The sequence below is a fragment of the Carcharodon carcharias genome, chromosome 21 (genome assembly GCF_017639515.1).
Source record: "Carcharodon carcharias isolate sCarCar2 chromosome 21, sCarCar2.pri, whole genome shotgun sequence".
In the NCBI taxonomy this organism is placed as follows: Eukaryota; Metazoa; Chordata; class Chondrichthyes; order Lamniformes; family Lamnidae; genus Carcharodon; species Carcharodon carcharias.
Window position 1 is genome coordinate 1,169,486 of NC_054487.1, and position 9,995 is coordinate 1,179,480.

Consider the following 9,995-nt stretch of genomic DNA (forward strand, 5'->3'; position numbering starts at 1 on the left):
CCTGAACTATGAGCTGTACTCCTGTGAGACAGATACTTCCCAGTCCCTGCAGCTTCCTGTCATGGTTTGAGTTGGATGAGGACCCTCATCATTTGAACTCAAAAAGGCCATTAATTGTTTAGCAAGCAGAAAGACACCCGTCAAGGATGGAATTCCAGCTGAATTGCTCAAGCCCAGAAAGTCCCATCTAATATCACAGCTTCATGACCACCTCCTTCTCTGTTGGGATGTAGGATCCTTTCCACATGACACGTGTGTGATTGAAGAATGATCACATTATACAAAATGAAAGGTGACAGAGGAGATTGCAACAACTACAGGGACATCTCACTCCTCAGTATCACAGGGACGACCTTCACTAGGGTCAGGCTTAAAAGACTCCATCTACTTGCAGAGCGAGTGTACCCAGAAGCACAGTACGGTTTCTGTGCTGGCAGATCTACAGTGGACATGATCTTCTCCATACGCCAGCTACAAGAGAAGTTTACAATTGGGATTGAATCTAAAATGCTGCCAGCTTCTGTGCTGAGAAAAGTGAAAGGTTATAATGACTGAGTGAAAGTAAACCTTTAAGTATGAATCACAATGAACTTGTACCATTGTAAAAGACATTGAAAAGTTTGATTCCCTAAAGATAAGCTTCAGCCTTGAGGTTCTGTTCCGGAGCTCACAAGCTGTGGGAAGCTCCACCCTCTTTAACTCTTTTCAGTCTCAGAAGGTTGAAGCTCCTTTTGCCTGTGAAAGTGAACTTTTTCAGTTTTATTTTTCTTCAGTTTTATTACCGTCATTTGGAAAGGTGCCTGGGTAAGAAGAAAATAATAACATTTTGGAAAAGCTGAGAAAAATATCAAGAGAATTGGAAAAATAAAGATTGAAATCGGGTTTGGTTCATCCTTGATCTGAAAATGACGTTATATAAAGTTGTCACAAGTGTGCACATTTGAGAATGTTTCTTCAGCCCCTTTGCTAACAAGCTGAGAAATTAACCCTTTCCACTGACAGCACGGTGACAATTTAAACTAAAGGCTTTGCTTTTTAAAGATTTGGCTTCATCCCATTTGTTATTGTTCAAGACAAAGTGTCTGAGAACAGGAGATATGGGAGTGATCTGCAATCTGATTGCAAGTATCTGTACTTGTGTCTCTGATCTACAAACACCATAATATGAGAGTATTAAATGGGACAGTAAAGTTCCTTGAGTTTTCCTGAATGAGATCGAATGGTAATTCATGGAATGACATATTTAGAATAAAAGATAGAGAAAATCACACCACCAATTGGGAAATGGTATAATTCACTTGGGTATAGTTCAATGGAATAGTTCAATCTAATGTACATGTACATTCTAGTGAAAGTCAGGGAAGTGTAGATGAGACCAGTAAACAGAGATTTCTCTTGGTGATATTTGTGTCCTTGCCTCTGTGTTTTAAAAGAAACTGAATTTGATAGTCTGGCCACTATCTGAGACTCCAGAACCATGCAGGGGTAGATCAGCAAAGATCTTCAGGCAGACACCCCATTGATATTTTGATAAGATCACCTGAAAGACCAAGAGTAACTTGCATAGGTTGGCACATGCAGCATGATATTGGGATACAGCGTGAGTGTGCAGATGTGATATGTTCCATGTGGTGTAATTAACATGTGGAAATGCATGGTGACCCTACACTGAAGAACAGGTCCCAGACATGCTCAGCTACTCGACAACAGAACAACATGAAGTGATTATTGTGGAAAATTGAATGAGACATTTTAAATCATCAAGACATTAACACACACTCCATAGTGAAACTAACTATAAAACAATCAGCATTGAATTAAACACACTGGTACCTATCAGAGGGACTAAAGTTAAAGTGAAGGGGGAAATAGAATCTGGATTTAGAAAATATCCACAAGGTGGATGGAGGTGAACAGAGAGATGGAGAATCTTTAAAGTCCGTGCATGAACTTTTGTTTGAACCAGATGTATTTACCACATGCTAAAAATGTAGAATTGTGTGGGATGATCAGCAGGTGGGGAGGATGAATCTAAGTCGATAGTTATCACATTTTGACATTTATTCTTGGTGGCAGCTGAAGGATTTGTGTTGCTGATTCTGATCCTTCTGGCAGTTTTAGTATGTTATCTACAGTTTGTCTTCAAGAAATTAGGAAAACAAGCTCGGAGCTTAGAAATAGGTTAGTCAGAAATCAGTTGTGAGAAGTCAATCAGGATATTCCCTTTTCAAGGTGGGGAGATCTGTAAGAAATCACTGTCTAATTAACCTTATAAAATCTTCAGAAATGTATTGAACATTATAGGAATAGCTCTCTATCTTTTGCTTAGAAAGAATGAGGGGAGATGGGAGAGAAACTGGAGAAAGATGTGGGTTCAGGGCTCAGACAAGAGGAAACCTTAGAGACAGTTTGTCCCGGTGGGCTAGTGGGAGGGAGGGAAGCAGCGGAGGCAGCTGATCGGATTGTCTCAATCTTAGTGACAAAGAAGCTCCATGAGCTCCTCACACTTGTTGTTGGAGGTGAGGATGGAGGAGACAGGGGAGAGGGAGAGCCCTTCAAAAGGAACTAACTTGTGTTTGAGATATTAAAAAGACTTGACACATGGTGAGTTGAACATAAAGCTGATTTAGCTGACTTTTATCCAGAATATCAACCACTATAACTGGGCTGTAGTTTACTAACATCAGCAGAAACAGCCCCAAATGAACATGGTTAGTCCCGGATGGAATTTCACAACAACATCCAATCACTGTAGTTACTTGTGAACCCGCTGGTGTCTCAGCAGGTGGGATGACTGAGTGAATCCCTTCCCACACTCTGAGCAGGTGAACGGTCTCTCCCCAGTGTGAATTCGCTGGTGTGTCAGCAGGTGGGATGACTGAGTGAATTCCTTCCCACATTCTGAGCAGGTGAACGGCCTCTCCCCAGTGTGACTGCGCTGGTGTTCAGTGAGGTGAGATGACCATCTGAACCCGGTCCCACAGTGAGAGCACCTGAACGGTCTCTCGTCAGTGTGAAGACGTTGATGGGACATCAGATTCCCAGAACATATACAGCACTTCCCACAGTCTGGACATTTAAAAGGTCTCTCCTCAGTGTGAACTCGCTGGTGTGTCAGCAGGTTGGATGAATCTGTAAATCCCTTCCCACACTCAGAGCAGGTGAAAGGTCTCTCCCCAGTGTGAACTCGCTTGTGAGTCAACAGGTGGGACAACCGAGTGAATCCCTTCCAGCACTTGGAACAGGTGAATGGCTTCTCTCCAGTGTGACTGCGCCGATGAATTTCCAGCAGGGAAGGGTAATTGAATCCCTTCCCACAATCCCCACATTTCCACGGTTTCTCCCCATTGTGACTGCGCTTATGTTTTGACAGGTCAGACGATCGGCTGAAGCCTCGTCCACACACAGAACACGTGTACGGTTTCTCCCCACTGTGAACAGTGCTTTTTCCCTCCATGTTCAAAATCCAATGATATTCAGGTTACGATAGAATGGGCGACTCCATCAAAGTCTGATGTGATGTTTGGTTTCAGTTTCCTGACTGTAAATCCTCCCCTTCTAACACCCTGTGAGATTGATTTAAAACAGAAAAAAGGGAGTGAGAGAGAACCCACAAAAACACAAAGGCAGGTTGTGAAATTGAGCTGAATGAATCTGGGAATTTGTGGGGACGGCACGAGGAAAAAGTGACCATGAAAACTGCTGGATTGTCATAAAAACCCAACTGGTTCACTAATGTCCTTCAGGGAAGGGAACCTGCCACCCAGTCTGGGCCTACACAAGACTCTGGTCCACAAGGGAGGAGAGGGAGAGAGAGATGGGAGAAACAGGGGGTGAAGGGATATCAACAACACAACAAAAACTTTGACAAAATTTCCAGAAACCTCAACCTCCACCCCTGGAAGGACCAGGGTAGCAGGTGTATGTGACACACCATCACCTCCAAGTTCCCCTGCAAGTCATACACCATCCTGACTTGTCTGACATCCAGTACTAAATCAGCAGAAAGTTCCTCCATTTAATTACTGGGAAGACTGAAGCCATTGTCTTTAGTCCCAGCTAAAACCTCCACTCCCTAGACACCAACTCCATCCCTCTCCCGGGAACTGACTGAGACTGAACCAGACTGTTCATAGGAATAGGAGTAGGCTATTCAGCCCATCAAACCTGCTCCACCATTCAATCCGATCAATGTCTTTTTCCCCACACTATCCCCATATCCCTTTATGTAATTGCTAAGCCTGTCATCCATTCCTTTGTTCCCTCTAGTCTCAACTCCGGCCGGCTTCCCACATTCAGCACCCCTGTAATCCAGAACTGTGCTTACTCGCACCAAGTCTTGTTCACCCATCACTCCTGTACTCACTGACTTACAAAGGCTCTGGGTTAAGGAGAACCTAGATTTTAAATTTCTCATCCTTAGTTTAAATTCGTGCAAGGTCTTTCCTTCTCTATCTCTGTGATCTCCTCCAGCCTCACAATCCTCCAAGATATCTACACTTCTCTAATTCCGACCTCATCAGCATTCCTGATTTTAACTGCTCCAACTTTGGTGTCTCTCCTTTAGCTGCCAAAGCCACAAGCTCTGGAATTTCCCCCCTAAATCTCTCTTTCCTCCTTTAAGATAATCCTTAAAACCTACCTCTTTTTGTAGACCTTTGTCCATCTGCCCTGATATTTCTTCATGTGGCTCAGTGTCAAATGTTGCTTTATAACACTCCCGTGAAACACCTTGGAGCATTCTGTCACACAATAGAATCAATTAATTAACGTTTCAGGGTGGACAGTATGTGATAGTCAATATCAGCTCAGAGCGGGAGAGAAATTGACTATAACACAGGAAAAACAATTCCTGACTATGAAACATACTGTGGGAAGGTAAAGCTGGGAAGCCAGCAGCACGTGGTGAGGGGGTGGACAGCAGTGGAAACCTTGTTTAGACAGAGTCGGCAGAAGTTACAGTAGAGTATGAAACATAGTTAAAACACACCCAGTATTAAAACACAGAACATCTGGGTATGTACAAACCAGTGATCACCACACATTATGAAGGATGTGACTGTTCTTGAGAGGGGGCTGAGGAGATTTACCAGAATAGTTCGATGAGGGATTTTAGTTGTAAGGTTAGGTTGGAGAAACTGGGGTTGTTCTCCTTGGAGCAAAGTAGATTGAGGGGAGATTTGGTAGAGGGGTACAAGATCATGAGTGGTTTACATAGGTAGTTATAGAAAAGCTGTTCCCATTCGCTGATCGTAAAAGGATTACAGACACAGATTTAAGATTTGGGGCAAGATCTACAGGGGAGATGTGAGGGAGACATTTCACACATTGAGTGGTAATGACCTGGAATTCAATGCTTACATTCCAAGTCTGATAATATCCAGGTCCTGATGAATCGAGTGATTCTGTCAGACTCTGATACGATGTTTCAATTGAGTTTCCTGTCTGACAACATCCTTCCATTAACCTGTAAAAAGAAGTTATAAAATCCATCACTGTCAGTCCAGAGTAGAAATTGAGAACACACAAACATTTCTCCTGCTTTGAAATTGCTGTGTGTGAATCCTCTAAACCCTTGCAAAAGGAGTTTCCAAAATCCATCACTGTCAGCCCAGCACAGAAATTCAGAAAGAACAAATGTTTCTCTTGGTTTGAGTTTGCTGTGTGTAAATCCTCCCCTTCTAACCGTCTGTAAAAGGAGTTTCCAAAATCCATCCCTGTCAGTCCAGGATAGAAATTCACAACATTCTCTCCTCCTGCCACCTGGACCAGGATTACCGCGCATGCGCCCTGGTGCACATTGCCCCCTATAAACATGGCGGCCGTTACCCCGGGCCTGGCGAAGGGAGAAATCCAGACTTTTTGGGCCAGTTCTCTGCAAACACAAGACCGATACCTTGTTATTTGGGGTCTGTGACCTGCACTGTGTCTTTATGAAACCTCCTTGCCCACTCCGCTGGCTCCATTCCTCCTCACACACCCACGAACTGTTAGTTTGTTCCGCTCGACTTTCTCTCACCCGCTCGGAGCAGCTTCCATCACAGACCAGCACTGCGCATGCTGATAAAAGGACCGCGAAGCGCATGCGTAGGGAGCTTCAATTGTGAGGATAGGGTACATTCTGTCCCGCAGTGAAAGCTGGGTGGCCGCTCCGCCATTGAAAGACCGAATTATAGAAAGTCGAAATCCTGCAATCGGAATACGGTCGGTGCCATAGGGGCAAGACATAAAATTGTTAAATCAATTGATTCAACGGCCATATCGCTCCAGGCTCCACCACAATACTCTCCTGGATGTTATGAGCAGCAGAACAAACCCTAACAGATGGTTCTGAACTCAATGCAGTCTCAGGAGATGGGACAAGCTAGTGACTTTTCCCCCTTATATATGGAACATTTAAACAGTGTTTTGCCAGTAGCAATGCTCTGATTATGGATCAAACCCTTTAAACTTTTAAAGTTGAAATGTTGACATGTGGGCAAACTGAATAAAGCCCTTTGTACACCTGAAGCATCTGAATGAGAATGTGTTGCTGTGTCAGTAAATGGGATGATGGAGCGAATCCCTTTCCTTTTCCAGCTAGTGAACAATTTGTTTACAGTGTTAGTTTACCTCTACGTTTTCAGCTCAGACATGGACCTCGAAATCTACTGTTAATGGGATCCACATTCTTAGCACTACAAAAGAACAAGGAGCAGGAGTAGGCCATTAGGCCCTTCAAGCCTGCTCCATCATTCAATAAGATCATGGCTGATCTGATAGTAACCTGAAACCTGTACCCAATCTAACCCCAATAACCTATCACCCCCTTGCTTACCAAGAATATATCCACCTCTGCCTTAAAAATATTCAAAGACTTTGCTTCCACAGCCTTTTCAGGAAGAGAGTTCCAAAGACACACGACCCTCTGAGGAAAAGGAAATTCACCTCATCTCCGTTTTAAATGAGTGACCCCTTATTTTTAAACAGCTATCTCTAGCTCTAGATTCTTCCACAAGGGGTAACATCCACTCCACATCCGCCCTGTCAAGTACCCTCAGAACCTCATATGTTTCACTAATCAAGTAAACAAAAGCAAAATACTGCAGATGCTGGCTATCTGAAATAAAAAACAGAAAACACTGGAATTCTCAGCAGATCTGGTAGCGTCTGTGGAGAGAGAAACATGGTTTTCATCAGAACGGCACTGCATTATGCCTCTTGATCCAAAGATGCTGCCAGATGTCGTCAGGGAACTCAAGAAGAAATTTTTTGAGGAATGGAATCCAAGGCGAATGAAGGGTGAACTGTCTGACTGACAAGAGACAGTCAAGGTACCTTTCCCACCTTTAAGACGCTGGAACATTGACTCTGATATTATCAGTGAAATTAAATGATGTGAGACATTGAAAGGATTCTGCACATCAGGAATTCAAACCTAATATTGGCTTCGGGACAATCAGAATACTTGGTAATAGACAAGACACCGAAAGGCTCGAAAGGAGACAGCACTGGTTGTCGGAGAGCTGGTTCCCGGTGACATGGATGTGGGTGGGATCAGACTGTTTCCATGTAGCCATAATGAGTGTCCCAAACTTTATCTTGGAAAAGGTAAACTGATAGAAAACAATTGGCATTCTGGTAGCAGAAATCTGAAGCTTCAACTCGCTAAAACCCTAGATTAAATCCACAGCAGTCTCTGTGGTGCAATTTGTCAGCGTGTTCGGCTGTTAACTGAAAGGTTGATGATTTGAGACCGCCCAGGGATGAAACTTTCACTGTTTTCTCCCCATCAGCATTCATCGTCACACAAGTCCAGGCTGTCATTAGGTACTTGCACTGAAAGGAAAGATTTCTGAAATGTTGCCAGTTCCACTGTTATCCAAGTGAGCTCCCAGGCAAATGGCTTTTTTCGAATATTCATTTCAAATGTAAAGAGACAACCATTAGCCCAACCATGTACCGATATCTAACCCATTGGAAAGTTATGAAGTTATTGGATTCAACCAAGCACATCAATTATTCTCTCTTTCTCAGCTCCACAGTGAGTGAGACAGGGAAAAGCAGAAAAGCAGCAATATTCCAGCCCCGCACTCTCCAATCACCCGCTGCCAGCAGAAAGCAGAGACTGCAGCTTCAATCAACGGGTTACTGTCTATCCCTGAGATTCAAGATACTCCCACCCGTGTCAATTCTCCCAATACACCGAGCACAGGCTCAGGAAAACGCCAGTAGATTATATCCCAGTCACTAAACCTCCGAGCAGCATTTACAGAATACTCGAATAAGTGAGTCACAAATAAAAGTCACACAAACGTTCTAAATGTTTTCAATGTAAAATCCCTTCATTTAATTGAAAATCTGACTGTTATGAATCTGAAAATGAGCACCAAGGCATTTGTATTTCCGAGCGACATTTTTCCATTGTTTGTCCGACAGGTTTGCAATTCAAATTGTGTTGGATATTGAAGCGATTCTGATTTCAAAATGAGGTCACAAAGCAGCTAAACATTAAATCCAGAAACAAATCCTGAGTAAAATGGATCACAATTTTTGGAAGGAGGTGCATCTGAGAAGAGGAAGCTGTGAATGATGTTATTGATGAATGAGTGAAAAGCATTGGATCGTTGGTCAATCATAGTGTCTGAGTGGTGAAAACGATGCTTTTAAAATCCACTGGGGTTTCCCCAGGAAAGTTCCAATCTTATCGATTGTGCTTCTCATTATTGCTGATTTCAACCGGGTGTTCACAGAGCTCTCTGATCAATGGAAGAAAAAACATCCTAAAACTCTCCTGATTTTTGGATTCTTAAGGGAATGAATGGCTCTCAGGATCGGTTGTTGTTGCTGGGGATCCGCCATGATCTTATGGAGTGACGGAGGAGGCTAGTGGAGCCTTGTGACATGTCGCTGCTGCTTTGCTTCTGTTTTATTTGAGTAGAAATAACGGACAATGGGCAGTAACATCCTGAGTTCGGCATCACAGCTGAGTGGTCGTAGGTGCTGATTTAATGTCTCACTCTTTATTGATGCGTGGTTTCTAACCCCAATGCTGCTGAAATTGCCCTATTGGTCGAAAAGGTGCCAGCTCATAGTTAAAGCAGGTGTTTGTGGGGTTTCACTTTAACAGGAGAAATGAGGAGAGGCAATAAAAATATAAATGGCTGTAGAGAAAAGATGGGGCTGTTGAATTAGCTGAATTCCTCTTCCAAAGGCCAGAATTTACACAATGGGCCGAATGTCCTTCTCCTCTGCTGCAGTCGCCTATGATTTTATACCAAGGACACTAACCTGTGCATAGAGCCACTCATCATGGCCGAGTGGTTAAGGCGATGGAGTCAATATCCATTGGGGTTTCCCTCTTATCATTATTCCTGGTTTTAACTTTGTGTCTAGCTCAGTCGGTAGAGCGAAGGCTTGTAATGCCAGGGCCTTGGGTTCATCTGATGTCGGGTGCAGCTTCTTTCAAACAAATAATTCACCAACCTCATCACTGCAGTTCTTATGAGATTTGCACATGTTGGATATTCACCACTGAAAGTATTTGATGCACATAAATTTCAAAGCACTTTCACGTCACATCTCTCTCTGCCTCATCTCCAGCTCCCTCTGCTTTTCCAGGAGCTACTTGACCAAATGCAGTCAGTTCATGTGAAGATAAAACACAACGTGATCAGTTTACAGATAACAGGGCAAAGAGACACCAGGAATTCCTGATTCCCCCAGGTACTGATTACAGGAATGTGCACAGTGCCGATTATCCAACGCTACACTCTCCTTCCAGTCTTGTGTACATTGTTCAGCTTTGAAATTGTTCATATTTTCACACTGGATTTCAATGTGAAGAAAGCAGAGCTGTGATAAGCTTATATTGTTTAGCAGATGTACTGCAAGAAGGTACATAACAGGCTGATGATAACAGTGCTCTATGGACGCAGTGAGATCCAGTGAAGGATTGACACCATTAATCTGTCCTTCAAGTAGTCTCGTGACAAATCTCGTGCTAGAAATGAGAA

General features: G+C 43.3%; 1 long non-coding RNA gene across 2 annotated transcripts; it reads right to left on the reverse strand.

The window, feature by feature from the left end:
• Window positions 1–4,638: 4,638 nt before the first annotated feature.
• Window positions 4,639–6,059, reverse strand: LOC121292962. Of its 2 annotated transcripts, none has more exons than XR_005946396.1 (3): window positions 6,020–6,059; window positions 5,362–5,467; window positions 4,639–4,742 (listed from the first exon to the last, which is right to left on the reverse strand). It is a non-coding gene; the product is annotated as an uncharacterized LOC121292962 (long non-coding RNA). The 2 variants fall into 2 exon arrangements; XR_005946397.1 differs by lacking the exon at window positions 6,020–6,059 and adding an exon at window positions 5,897–6,014.
• Window positions 6,060–9,995: the final 3,936 nt, after the last annotated feature.